This window comes from Lithobates pipiens, unplaced genomic scaffold (genome assembly GCF_037356315.1).
Source record: "Lithobates pipiens isolate NorthernLeopardFrog02 unplaced genomic scaffold, aLitPip1_a1.2 Scaffold_18, whole genome shotgun sequence".
Taxonomy (NCBI): Eukaryota; Metazoa; Chordata; class Amphibia; order Anura; family Ranidae; genus Lithobates; species Lithobates pipiens.
Window position 1 is genome coordinate 381,182,938 of NW_027507758.1, and position 14,847 is coordinate 381,197,784.

A 14,847-nucleotide genomic window follows, 5' to 3' on the forward strand; every position below is an offset into this window, starting at 1 on the left:
TGTTATAGGTTTGTTGTGAACCGAACCTCTAAGGAAAACATATCTGCCTTGGTCATCAATCACCGTATCTGTTATCTGAAGAGGGGTCTTTTTAGATACTAAAATGGAAACACCTTTTGTTTTAGAGTTGGGGTTGGTAGAGTGGTATCCAGTTGGGTAATGGTAGTTAGAAAATTTGGGAACCGTTTGAGAGCAGAAGTGTGTCTCTTGGACGAAGACAACATCCGCTTTCATAGCTTTCATGAGAGTTAAAAGTTGGGAGCGTTTTTCAGGGGTGTTTAGACCTTTTGCGTTTAAGGACACTATCTTGAGGGAGTTAGAGTCCGGGGAGCGGCGATTGACACGAGGGTGCATGATGATGAGGGCGTAGTTGGGGTTAAAGGAGCGTAGACGACGAGTGGCGGAGACACAAACGGAGCAGCGGGAGAAGGGGTAAGGAAGGAAAGGGGATTACAGAAGGGGGAAGGAGAGGGGTAGGGGGGCTACCAGAAGAAGTCGGTGGAAACAAGTAAAAGGGAGGCAAGTGAGTAGAAAAAGAGAAAGTGAGGAAGGGGAGGGGGAGGGGGGAGAGAGGGAGAGGATGGATTGAGGCGAGGTGAGTACTGGGGTCAGGAGGTCTAATTAGAACCTTCCTGACAAAACACAGAACCAGTGTAGGTCAGGGATATCTCACAGAGATTCCTGTGGTGGAGGGTGATTGGTGGTCGAGCGAGGATGAGAGTGAACTCCATGTCTCTTGAGGTCAAGAGAAGGGGTTGTGGGGGATACCCGCCAAGCAGGCGCCTGAAGAAAAACGGATGGGGAGTGGATGGATGGATAGGGAGGCAGGGCGAAGTTATGGAGGCATCAGCGCATCCGCGTATATGCAGGGGGAGGGGATCGTAACATTAAAGGAAGCCGATCTTACGGTGTGAAAATGGACAGGGGTCAATTGGTGGAAGCAAGGGTAAATCAGGGGGACCCAGGGTGACCTATGTAAAGAGGGGTGTGGGGCAGCATTAACCTCAGCTGAGTGGCAAGGAATGCGTATAATTGGGGGAAGGGATAGAAAGGACCCCCATAGGATGACTACATAACCCCAGGGCAGTAACTTTAGCACAGTTTAAACATACAGTAATAACATCTGAATCTGAAACCTAATCATTTCAGCAAAGAACCATAGAGAACCGTTTCGGATCTATATTATATAAGCAAAACATGAAAAAGAAAACTGTGGGATCATCATGTAAGCAGTTATTCCGTCACACAAAACAAAACGTAATAAAACATTCTAAAACAAAGGTGAGACAGATCCTGACCGGCCACCTAGGCATGAAGGCAGTAAGCTTAGTAGCAATAGCAATGGCCAGGAAAAGTCCAGCGATCCGTCCAATAATGCTAGAGAGGGGATCCAGCCGACAAAAAGGGTTAAGTAACAGTACATATATTATAATGCTTTGTTATTAAGGCTGTCGGTTATAGGACTAAGCAGAGCTAGAGAAATGGGAGAAGCATAATTCAGAGCAGGATTACAATACCTTCACCCGTGACGTATGTCCCATGAGGCAAGCCGGTGCTGGGAAAATAAAAGAAAAAATATAAAAGAACACAAAGATGCATAAAAATAGCTATAAAAATTAAGCTAGGCAAGGAAGAGCAATGAAGGGTGGCAGAACACTCAAGGTAAAATTGTGCACAGCTGGGGTATGAAGATGTTCACATCAGCTATGGTGGTAGATTGGGAACATAAGTTCTGCAGACATGGAGTAAGGACGTGGGCCCAGGATTGCGGCAGAGGCAGAAGAGAGAAATGTCGCAATAACCGGTAGCAACTGGGCAGCGGGTAACATGTCACTGTCAAACTCTAATAACAGGAGGATCCCCCTTACATGGCGTTAGCAGGGGGAGGTAGTCAGGTGTGAACGGCATCAAGGTAACAGAAAAACAAAGTGGGAACCAGTGTGAACGTGGTTCAGGTGGTGACGGCAACGTTGCACCAAGTGCAGCTTACTGTGATCCAAAATACAGGGACGGCATCGGAAGGATCTTCATGAGCGTCTCGGTTTTCTATGGTCGGGAGAAGCGGTGGGGCTGTGATTGCGTAGGTTGCCCCGGGCCCTCGGGGGAGAGGCAAGGGGGTGAGCTCTCCTGCGCCTGCCGATGTTGAAGTTGCCAGCTTCAGCTATTCCATCCATGGAGTCAACTCTGCGGAGCAAGGGAAGGCGGAAGTCGCTATACCAGTCTGGTACCTCCATCGGTGGCAAGTTGAGAGTGTGGCAAAAATGTTCTAAATCCTCAGGGACCCTGAGATTCACAGTATGGCCATCATGTGTAACAGACAGGCAAAGAGGGAACTTCCATCTGTATGGAATTGAGCGGGCTCTTAGTATGTCCAGTATGGGTTTCAATTCCCTCCTTCTCTGCAAGGTAATCGCTGACAAATCTTGAAACAGTTTAATCTCAGTACCTTGGTGGTGTATCCTACCCCCGTTTCTGGCCTTTCTCATTATCTCTTCCTTTAGGAGGTAGTCAGCAACACAGCATATGACATCCCTAGGGGGGTCCGTGTCCCTTCCCCTAGGTCTCAGGGCCCTGTGTATGCGCTCCAGCACAATAGGAGTGTCAGGGGGCCTTTCCAAAAGGCCATTAAAGATGGCCGTAACAGAGTGCGACAATTGTGAGGGCTCAATTGATTCTGGAAGACCTCTTACCCGCACATTATGTCTTCGTCCCCGGTTGTCGAGGTCTTCCAGGTGGCGATTGACGTCCCTGAGGTGTATCGTGTGGGATTCGGTAACTTGCTGAACATGGCAGAGCGTGGCATCATGGCGGGTCTGCGTCTCTTCAATGTCTTCTACCCTTAATACCATGGCTTGAAAATCGGCGCGTAATTCCGAAACTGCGGCAGCCAAGGCCCCTTTGATGTCCGCTGTCATGGCCCGTAAGTCTGCTAGGCTGAGAGCCTGTGAGGGTGGTGGATCCAGGGAGTGATCCTGCGGGCTTCGGCTTCTGGAGCGGAGGGCGCCTCTGCCATGCGGAGAGGGCTCGCGGTGAGCTCCGTGCGTGTCCGGCGCTGGGCCTCTAGGCCGCGCCCGAAAAATCTCCGGGATTTGCGGGCTGGTGTGTGCATCCGGGCCCCTAGAAGAGCGGGGGGTTAAGCCGGAGGGGTTTTGCGTTGTGCTCCCCATAGTTATCGTAGTGCGGGTATCCGAAAGAGTGAGCGCAGGACCTCCGGGAGAGAGAGCTCTAGCAGCGTGCGTCCATCTTCCTCGGACACCAAGCCACGCCCCAAAAGAGCATTTACTAAGTGCTAAATTATTTTTTACTTAGCAGAGGTGAAGCTAAGTAAAAATTCACTTTACAAAGATTGACAAAGCTAAGCCATTTCTAACTTTGCAAAGTGAATAGATTTACTTCTTTTGTAAATCAACCCCATTGCATGAGTTGCTTGTGTCTATATTAGATCAGATGTTAGTGATAACAGAGTAGTGCTTTGGGATTCACATCACTGCTATGTCCTGCATGTGTGCAAATGTGCAAATATACTTTTCTTTGTAAAATATAAAAGATGGGGTTGTGCCGAGAAAATAGATACCAAATAATAAAATTGCGCATGCCTGTGGCATTATAAAAAATGACGGTACCTTAAATTCTCAAAAGGCAACCATTTTAACCCTTTACAGGGCAACAGTTTAGGGTAAATTATGAACTATGGCCCTAAAACTATTGCCTTCACTTTGATACCTTCCGTGTGTGTCAAAGTTGATGTTTACATACAGGTTCTTGCCCTACACTACACTTTTTATATGTGCTGTGTGCAGAGGTGACAGGAGTACTTTAAATTGTTTTTTAAAAAAACATTTTTTATTTATGTTATACAATTTTTTATTACACTTTTTTTTTCTTCTTTGCGGGCAGGTGACAGGTCCTTTTTATGGAGACATTGGGGATCCATTAGACCCCAAATGACTCCCCTGCCCTCTAATGCAGCTATTCCAGGACAGATTGTTCTGGAATAGCTGACTCCTCAGCTACATCAGCCGAGGAATGGCTTTGTGACCCTGGAAGTGATGTAATGCACAAGGCTTCTGGGGTCATTAGTCACAGAAGGGATTAGGGAATGGAAGTTTCGCAAGTTCCTCCTTCTTACTCCAGGGAAAATGTTTGCTGCATTCCCTGGCTCCCCAGTGGAATAGGAGAGCCTGGAAAATAACCATAGAAAAGATGGTGCCTTCTAGGGAAACCTATGCCAGGGGATTGGTGACAGTGCTTGGAGTTTTAGCTGCTGGAAATAACTCCTGGGAAGGAGAGTATTGAAAGTTGCGACAAGAAATTCCATAAAGTGTTAGGACTCTAGGACAGTGTTTCTCAACTCCAGTCCTCAAGGCGCCCCAACAGGTCATGTTTTCAGGCTTTCCATTATTTTGCACAGGTGATTTAATCAGTTTCACTGCCTTAGTAATTACCACAGCCATTTAATCTGAGAGAAATCCTGAAAACATGACCTGTTGGTGCGCCTTGAGGACTGGAGTTGAGAAACACTGCTCTAGGATATTGCTCAATGTAGATGTCTTTCAATATTGCATATGGGAATAAAATTCTATTAACTCCTTATTTGACTTGACATGGTGAAGAAGTGCGAAATATGTTGTCACGGTGACAGGGCCAAGCCCATGACCTGCCTCCCCCATGCCTTTCTTCCATCTCCGCCATCGGCTATTGCCTCATCCTTCGGCACAGCGAGTGACGTCATCATGAGGCGCCACGCCCCCACACAGTGTTCACTGGAGGGAGATCCAACAGCTCTCGGCTGGTCCCACACCACTCCCAGAATGGCACAGAGAGGCTCCCCATCCATTCATCTACTTCACCTCTGAATCCAACAAGCCTTAACATCCATGGCATGTGACTAGTACAGTGACACACTTAAGACCCTTCCATCTGAGGACATGCATGGTCTCATGGCCACGTAGATCAGCGGTAGAAAAATTGCCTTCCTGGGTTGGCTTTCTTGTAGGTTTTTAATATAATGTTTCAACGTTTTTTTTTTTCACTTTCAAAGGTTTATTAGAAAAGTTGAGGTACATAGCAAATTGAATAGAATAATAATGTGTACAGCTTGTATGGTACAGAAACTGTCATTAGAACAATAAATCAAAAAAGGCAAAGATATACCAAGGTCTTCCATGGGCTGGGGTCCTTGGTTCTATATCGTATGCAAAAATCAAAAATCCTGCTAGGTTTGTGGCCTAACCTGGCCTAACTCCACAGCCCAGTTCTTAAACTTTAAATTTATTCTACACATTCAGGTTAGATAAAGAGATGAAAAAGGAGCAGAAAGAGGAAGAGAAAAGGGAAAGATATAAGGGGAAGTGGGGGAGGGTATTATGTAGGGGGGGGGGGGGGGAGGACGTCTCATTCAGGGAGCCACTCAAGCCTCCAGTATTGCTGTTCAACCTCTATTGGCTCCATTAGAGTCAGCAGAGAAGTACATTATTAATGCATCAGGTTTTGAAAGTCAAGAGAATGCCTAAAGACAAACCATGGGGACCAAGTTGCATGGAAACGGTGTACTTTTTCCTCGGCCTGAGCCCTGGTATCCTCCATCTCGCAGATGTAGGCTATTTCAGTAGCCAGTCTTTTGTGGTGGGGACCTGGGATGATTTCCACAGTATTGGGATAAGAGATTTGGCCGCATTTAAAAGGTGTCTGGTGAGTGAATTTTTATATTTCCTAAACGAAAAGTTCGAAATGTGCAGTAGACAACAGGCCGCATCAAGTTTAAGCTTAGTCTCTGTAATTTTGTGCGTCAGCTCTATCACTCTATCCCAGAACGTGCTAATGCGATCACATTGCCACCAGATGTGAATTAAGGTTCCCTTTTCCCCACCACATCACCAGCACGCCTCTGATGTCTGCGGGTACTATTTGTGCAGTTTTGCCGGTGTTGCGTACCAGTGCGTCAGGATTTTATGTGCGGTTTCCTGCATTTTGGTGCTCAGAGAGCATTTATGGGCCAGGGCACAAGCTCGATTCCATTGAGCATCCGTGATTGTCACACCCAAATCATCCGACCACTTCTGCCTCAAACTGCCTGTGTCCGGGGCCTTCCTATTAGTCAACCATTTGTAGGCCACTGAGGTAGTCCGCGAGACCTGTTCTCCTTTTAAACACAATGCCTCTACCTCTGTGAGTTCCCTGGAAAATTTTCTGCTGTGGGTGCCCGTGGATACATAGTCCCTAACCTGGAAATAGGTCCACCAAGACAGGGATGGTAGTTTGCCCACCTCTCGTAAGTTGGTCAAGTCCCTGAGCTGTTGGTTATGGAAGCATTGACCCGCTAAGAGTGGCTGCCTTCCTTCCCTAGAGAATAGGGAATGATTCCCCACTCCTGGTAAGAAACCCAGATTGCCCCATAAAGGCGTTAAGGGGCTTAAAGGGGATGTAAGCATATTGGTCGTCTTCTGTTTCATGATTTGATGCATTATTCCTAATGTGGTACCTACTGTCGGGTGGTCCTTCGCTGCACGGGGTAGCCTAGCAAAGGGAATCCAGGGGGAGAATCGCAGGTGGGTCGGGCTACGTTCTTGTTCGAGCATTATCCAGTCCTTAACCCCTGCATGACATGAAAAAAACATAAGATCATCCGCGAACGCGGCAACCTTGTACTCTCTTCCCCCCACTTGGTAGCCACCTATGTTCTCGTTTGCTGTCACGCAGCGGATAAAGGGCTCTAAAGTAAGGATAAACAATAAGGGTGAAAGGGGGCAGCCTTGCCTAGTGCCGTTGCGAATGTCTAATTTATTCGAGAGGGTGCCATTAATTTTTAGCTGTGCTGATGGGTTCTGGTAAAGGGGCATTATCCAAGACATCATTTCGGGGCCTAATCCCACGTGTCTGCACGTCTCAAACATGTAATCCCATGCCATGCGATCGAAGGCTTTCTCCGCGTCCGTGGACAGGAGAAGGCCCTCGATCCCACGTTCTCCAGAAGCGTGGATTAAATTCAACACTTTAGTGACATTATCTCTCGCCTCCCTCCTGGGCATGAAACCCACCTGGTCCGGGCCTATCAAATCATGTAGTAGAGGTTTTAGCCTGTTGGAAATAATTTTAGCTAATAGTTTAGCATCAATGTTTAGGAGAGATATAGGCCTGTAATTGGCGCAGTGTAAGGGGTCCTTTCCTGGTTTGGGTAGTACAGTGATGTAGGCTGAGAGAAACTCAGAAGGGACTTGGCGCGGCTTCGAAAGAGAGTTCAAAGCCGCCCCAAGGTTCGTCTCCAATTTATCAAGAAAAGTCTTATAGTATATGGCCGTAAGCCCGTCAGGGCCTGGGCTCTTGCCCGGCTTAAGATCCTTGACTGCAAGTTTAAGTTCTGATGGGGTGATAGGGTTGTTTAAGGAATCGCTAACTTCTGCTTGGAGCGATGGGATGCCAGAACGCCCGAGATAGTCCCTAATTGCCTGTAGTCTGTCTCCCTGCACTTCCTGAGGTCTATGTTGGGGTGGGAGATTGTAGAGGTTGGAGTAAAACTCCTGGAAATGACGGGCTATGTCTTCGCTGGACCTATCTATGTGGCCCCCAGCGTTGCGGATGCCCGACATGGTGGTACCCAGCCGTGGTCCTCTCAGAGCTCTAGCAAGGAAATGCCCGGTTTTGTCTCCCTGCTCGTAGTACAATTTGTTTTTAAAATATAGAATGCGTCTAGTCTTGGAGTCCAGAATCAGTTTAAGAGCCTTTCTCACATCAAGAAGGGCAGTTGCTGATTGTACAGACAATGTCTGTTTATGCAGGGTCTCTAGGCGTTTGATCGTCTGTGTCAATTTCAGTATGTCATTGTCCCGTTCCCTCTTCTTTCGGGCGCCCAGCCTGATGAACTCTCCCCTCATATAACACTTGTGGGTTTCCCAAATTGTCAAGGGGTCCATTCCCGGCGTCACATTATGACTGAAGAATTCAGTTAGCTTAGCATGAAGCTCAGGTAGTAACGCCGGGTCTGATATGAGGGAGGAGTTCAGTCGCCATGTGCCTTTGCCCTTATTCGCTTCTGTTAAGTTCAGGCATGTAGAAATGGGGGCATGGTCCGAAATGGTCTGAATTCCTATACAGGCCTCCTTTACCAGGTGGAGGTCTCTCCGGGATACAAACAAATAGTCAATCCTGGAGTGTCGGTTGTGGGGGATTGAGTAAAATGAATAATCCTTGTCATCCGGGTGCCAAAAGCGTCACGTGTCCACTAAGTCTAGGGAGTGCAGAAGTGTTTTAATTCTCTTGAGTATTCTAAAGGTTATATAGGTTTTCCCGGTGGAAGTATTGACTAGGGGATTTAGAGGGATGTTGAAATTGCCGCCAAGAACGAGGCGACCTACACTAAATCCCTCCAACTCCCTTACTACTCTTTGGCAAAAAGTCAAATGACCTGAATTGGGGAAGTAGACATTGGCCAGTGTGGTGGGCACTCCCATACATTCACCCTTAATAAAAATATATATACCCCCGGGGTCTACCAGCTTGTCTGTGACTTCAAAAGAAGCCTCTCTGCTAAGTAGGGTGGACACCCCCTTGGACTTGGAGATGTCGTTTGTGGCATGGTGGGCTTCTGTAAAAAAGGAGTCCGTCAGTCTGGGGACGTGGTTAGTCTTAAAATGTGTTTCCTGTAGGAAAACAATTTTGGGCCTACCTTTCTTAAGTTCCCTCAGAAGGGCAGAACGCTTCTCAGGAATATTCAGTCCCTTAACATTATGTGACACCACCATGGGGAACCTTCCAAGTTCAGAGTAGGCCATTGTTTGAACCTAGGAGGGCACTTGGGGGTGACAATCACCGGAGCTGTTGGGAGAAAGAGACAATTTAGATATAGAAAGGATCTTCAGATGGCCGTCCCACCTGAGACGTCCACGAGGGGGGGAAAGTGGAAGAGGAAGGGGAGGGGGGGAGATAGAGGGAGGAAGGGGGGAGGGGATGAAGGGATAGGGTTCAGAAAAGGTGTGAGAAGAGAAGCAGATAAATAGAACAGATAAAGCAGGAGTGTGTAATCTCACTTATCCGGGCAATCCGTGTCCGGACAAAGCTAAGTAGTGTACCGACGCCGATTAAAGCGTCTAGCCCACTTCAGGGGGAACGTGGGAGGTTTGCGGGCAGAGATAGGGTCTGCAGCCCAGTTCTCTTCAGGCAGGAGGATAGAGGCAGACAATTATGTAATAATTGAAAAAATAGAAAAAAGAAATATCCGAGAGATGGGTCTGCCTCGACCCTGCCTGCCTGGACAGCAAATGAGACCTGATTGTGAAACATACATTGCCTAACTAAATCTGTGGCAAAAGCCTTCTAAGCTAGATGAACAAGCAGTATTGCTAACCAAAAATTTCTTGCCATCAACATTTAACAGAAAACAGCCAGTGGGGGTGGTCACGCCAGTGGCACCAAACATCCCCCTGACCCGAGCGCCCCCCGAACCGCCTCTACACACCCGCATGGATATAAACAATGTTCCCGAGCAGTTCGCCAGCCTGTGCCCATGGCCCGTCGCTCCCCACCCCCCTCCCCTCCTGAATAAAGTCTCCGTAACCCCCCTCCCTTGTCCCAAGACCCAGCGTCTCCATAGAAAGAATAATAAAAAACATCTATTAGTGGAAAAGAAAAAACAAATCCCAATTTTCTTCCCTCAGGCTGAGAAATGGTGAACCTGACACAGGTGGAAGTGTAGGCCATCACAGGAGACTACAATGGTCGAGGTTCCAGAAAGCATCTGAACACATGTCGCTGGGGAGGCCGCTGGTCATATAAGTAGCGTGGTCAAAAAGTAGCAGGTTCAACCTATTGGTGGGTGGAAAGGTTGGAATTACTTAGGAGTTGGGTTTTTAGGGCTGTAGTATGCATCATTCAATCCGGAGGGTCCCGGGGGGGTATGGGGTAAGGGTGGGAAAGGGGAGAAAGAAAAAATCAAAAAAAAAACTAAATCATGGAGGGGGGTAAGGCACGGCCGGTGTCTCCGGGGGGATCGGTAGAGTTCAGCCAAAGGCCCTGCAGGCCAACAGAACATAAGGCAGAGCTAGAAGTGAAGTGTGTAGAGTGCAGCACATCCCATCCGATAAGGCTTCAAGGGGTTAGTTCCCCTGTAGATTTCGGGATGCGTGAGCTCTGCTACGTGGCGTTTCAAGTCCCGAGCCGTCCCTCCATCCCTGTTTCTGCCGTTTAGATGAGTGTTTATCCAGTGTGATCGGGGGAGAGTGCGGTGTGCTCCTGTCGCCCCGTGTGGGAATAAACTCCTGATACCACTCGGGGAGAAAAAAGCGATCAAGCTGCAATGAGTCGCAGAAATCTGGGAGATCCTCGGGGGTGCTGAGCACATGTTATTTGCAATTGTGAGTGACTAGGAGTGCAAAGGGGAAGCGCCAGGTGTATCTGATGTCCTTAGCCCTCAATGCTTCTAGGAGAGGTCGCAGAGCCCTGCGATTTCTCAGTGTAATTTGAGACAAGTCCTGAAACAATTTAATGTGCTCCCCATTGAAGACTATTTGGTCGTTTCTGCGTGCTTTGAGCATGATCTCTTCTTTAAGGGCAAAGCTATGCAAACAGCAGATAATGTCCCGTAGGGGGAGGGTGTCTGGGCCTCTGGCTCTCAGGGCCCTGTGCGCCCTGACAAATTCTATGGCTGAGTCTTCTGGCCTCTCCAGGAGGCTGTTAAAGACCCTCTGGAGGGCCGGAACTATTTGGTCCGCACCCACCGATTCGGGGACCCCCCGAACCCTGATATTATTCCTCCTCCCCTATTATCGAGATCTTCCAAATGCCTGTTTATCTCAATAAAGTGCATGGCGTGTGTTGAGGCCACGCCATCTAGTCTTGGAATAGCATGGTCTCTGCGTCTGCCCACTGTCTCTGCTGTGGCCATTTTTTCTGCAAGAACTAACAAGTTCGTTTTTAAGTCAGTAATGGCAGCTGAGAAGGACGCCTTAATGTCAGCGGTGAAGCCGGACATATCCGCATAGGTGAGGGGATGGTCGGGTCCGGTATGTCTCCTATCTCCTTCCTCTGATGCAGACTGTGAGTCCTCACTGAACTCCTCGTCCTGCTGGGTCGGCGCCATCTTGGCCCCCGCCTGGCTCCTACGTGTCTCGGCCTGGCTCTTAAAGATTTCGGAGATATTTCTCCCTTTGGAGTTGGCTGTGTGTCAACTGATCACTTTTATTGGAACGCATTTGCCAGCTCTTGTATCAAGCTCTGAGCTGCAGCCGCAACTGTTACCTTGATTTAACCACTTGTCTACCATGTCATTTATAAATATATTTCAAAGACAAGTGGTTAAGCCCCTCATGCTTTTACATAAAATCTTGTCATACCCACCTTTTGCAGAACTTGCTTTTTATAGCTATAAAGCTAAGCAGATTACTCTGGCCACAGGAAGGAAAGAGGGGCAACAATAAATCTTGCTCACTGGCCCCTGCATTCAGAAAACACCACTTATTCACATGCAGAGGCAGTTGAGCTACAACATTGTTCTGTGTTTTTTCTTGAAATTGGAAAATCAGTTAAATTTGAAAGGAGGGCTGTACAAAAACACGAGCCATACAACCAGCTAGGGAATTAAATGTTTAGGTTTGTTTTGGTTCATCCAATCATATCTAAAATTTTGGCTTGCATAGAATGAAATCACACTGGTACATTTGGCAGTGACTCTGTGTTTCAATTATAGGTTAACAAACTTATAACTTACAACTGTTAGTTAATTCACATTTAATTCCATTTTTCAAAAATAGGCTGTTTGGCATTCAAATTTATTCTACCCTTTTACATGTGTGCTTGTTACTTTAAATGCCTGATTAAACTGTTTTCCTTTTTTTAGCTTGAATCTTACTGAAAAGCTTTGTAATCACTTGTCAAGCTCTGCTAATTGTAAAATGTTTATTTTACATGGACTCCCTTTCCATGCATTGCTCTTCTAAATGGAAATTACACACAATATGAAGCAACCATAATAAGCATGTTTTCCTCAGATTTTTATATGAATCTAACTATTTAAAGGGAACCTTTACAAACAGAAAGATAAAGGCTGATATTGCTGACCTCCTTCTGGAAATGCTATTTGGCTGGCTTTTCTCTGTTAAAGTGGTTGTAAAGGCATTTTTTTAAATTAAAATAATAAACATGTCTTATTTACCTGCTAATGGTATTGCACAGAGCAGCCACTTGCCTCCTCTTCTGGGGTCCCCAACCATCAATTTTCACCCTACCTCTTTTTTGTATGCCCCCATAGCAATCTGTGTGCTATGGGGGCACATGTGTTGATGTGCTCCCGAGTCAGGCTGTGTACATCCATAGACACATACAGTGCATCTCAGCCCCACGCCCCATCCTCTCATTTCACTGACAGCAGCCAATGGCGTCCAGCGCTTTCAGTGAAGCCTGTAAGAGCAAGGAGAAGGGAAAGAAGGGAAAGAAGGGGGCCACAGCACATAGTAAAAGGGATGGGTATTTGGAGCTCAACTGGGAAGACAATCTGTGCCAATAGGGCTAAGGACAATATGCAGGCAAAAAGAACATTGTCCCAAAAGATCCAAATAGGCTATGGGACATGTCTCTGTATTAGAAAAATGTCCCAAAGGTGCTTGTACCAAAGGTGCTTAATACCAAATGCCCCAAAGGAGCTTAGGAGCAGGCAGTTCTAGAAGAGCTAGAAGTAACTTTGTGGAGGACAAGAAGAAAGAGAACAGCACCTTCTAATTGTAACAAGCCATGAACATGTTTAATTAGTCTTAAAATTAGCAACTCACTCAAAAATGAAGAAGAATGCTCTGTTAATACAGTAAAGTCTGCTGAGCAGCTTCAGAGGAGGCCTGCTGTGTGTGTGTGTGTGTATCCCAGGGTGGAAATACTGGTGGCCAAGCTGATGGTTTCCAGCACTTCCTGGTATACTCTGGGACATGCTGGGTGAGAAAATTATGTCACTTCCAGGTGCTCAAGTGGCGGATGGGGCACATGTTCGTAGCATGTGTGCTCCTTCATCAAGTTAGTAGTGATGGAGTTATTAATTTATCAAAAAGCTTCTGCATTTATTTATTTCTTAAAGTATTTAAAGCATGTTTATTTACAGTGGTGTGAAAAAGTGTTTGCCCCCTTCCTCATTTCCTGTTCCTTTGCATGTTTGTCACACTTAAGTGTTTCGGAACATCAAACCAATTTAAACAATAGTCAAGGACAACACAAGTAAACACAAAATGCAATTTGTAAATGAAGGTGTTTATTATTAAAGGTGAAAAAAAATCCAAACCATCATGGCCCTGTGTGAAAAAGTGATTGCCCCCTAAACCTAATAACTGGTTGGGCCACCCTTAGCAGCAACAACTGCAACCAAGCGTTTGCGATAACGTGCAATGAGGCTTTTACAGCGTCCTGGAGGAATTTTGGCCCACTCATCTTTGCAGAATTGTCCTAATTCAGTTACATTAGAGGGTTTTCGAGCATGAACGGCCTTTTTAAAGGTCATACCACAACATCTCAATAGGATTCAGGTCAGGACTTTGGCTAGGCCACTCCAAAGTCTTCATTTTGTTTTTCTTCAGCCATTCGGTGGTGGACTTGCTGGTGTGTTTAGGATCATTGTCCTGCTGCAGAACCCAAGTTCGTTTAAGCTTGAGTACACGAACAGATGGTCGGACATTCTCCTTCAGGATCTCTTGGTAGACAGCAGAATTCATAGTTCCTTTTATCACTGCAAGTCTTCCAGGTCCTGAAGCAGCAAAACAGCCCCAGACCATCACACTACCACCACCATATTTTACTGTTGGTATAATGTTCTTTTTATGAAATGCAGTGTTCCTTCTACGCCAGATATACTTGGACACACACCTTCCAAAGAGTTCCACTTTTGTCTCATCGGTCCACAGAATGTTGTCCCAAAAGTCTTGGGGATCATCAAGATGTGTTGTGGAGAAATTGAGATGAGCTTTGATGTTCTTTTTGCTCAGCAGTGGTTTTCTCCTTGGAACCCTGCCATGCAGGCCATTTTTGCCCAGTCTTTTCCTGATGGTGGAGGCATGAACGCTGACCTTAACTGAGGCAAGTGAGGCCTGCAGTTCCTTGGACGTTGTTGTGGGGTCTTTTGTGACCTCTTGGATGAGTCGTCGCTGCGCTCTTGGGTTAATTTTGGGCGGCCGGCCACTCCTGGGAAGGTTCACCACTGTTCCATGTCTTCGCCATTTGTGGATAATGGCTCTCACTGTGGTTCGCTGGATTCCCAAAGCTTTGGAAATGGCTTTATAACCCTTTCCAGACTGATAGATCTCAATTACTTTCTTTCTCAATTGTTCCTGAATTTCTTTGGGTCTCGGCATGATGTGTAGCTTTTAAGGATCTTCTGGTGGACCTTACTGTGTCAAGCAGCTCCTATTTAAGTGATGCCTTGATTGTGAACAGGTGTGGCAATAATCAGGCCTGGGTGTGGCTAGAGAAATTGAACTCAGGTGTGGACAACCACAGTTATAGTAGGTTTTAACAAGGGGGGCAATCACTTTTTCACACAGGGCCATGGTGGTTTGGATTTTTTTTCACCTTTAATAATAAACACCTTCATTTACAAATTGCATTTTGTGTTTACTTGTGTTGTCCTTGACTATTGTTTAAATTGGTTTGATGTTCCGAAACACTTAAGTGTGACAAACATGCAAAGGAACAGGAAATGAGGAAGGGGCAAACACTTTTTCACACCACTGTATAGTTACAGTCAGAGCCTTGCTCTGGCCTGATAAAGGGATTGGGGCTGATTTATTAAAGCAAGTGGCCAAGAACAGAGATACGTTACTATGGTACACTTGGATCCCAGTGTCAGGGACTGGATTTGAACCTGGAAGCTCTGCTGTGTTGGAT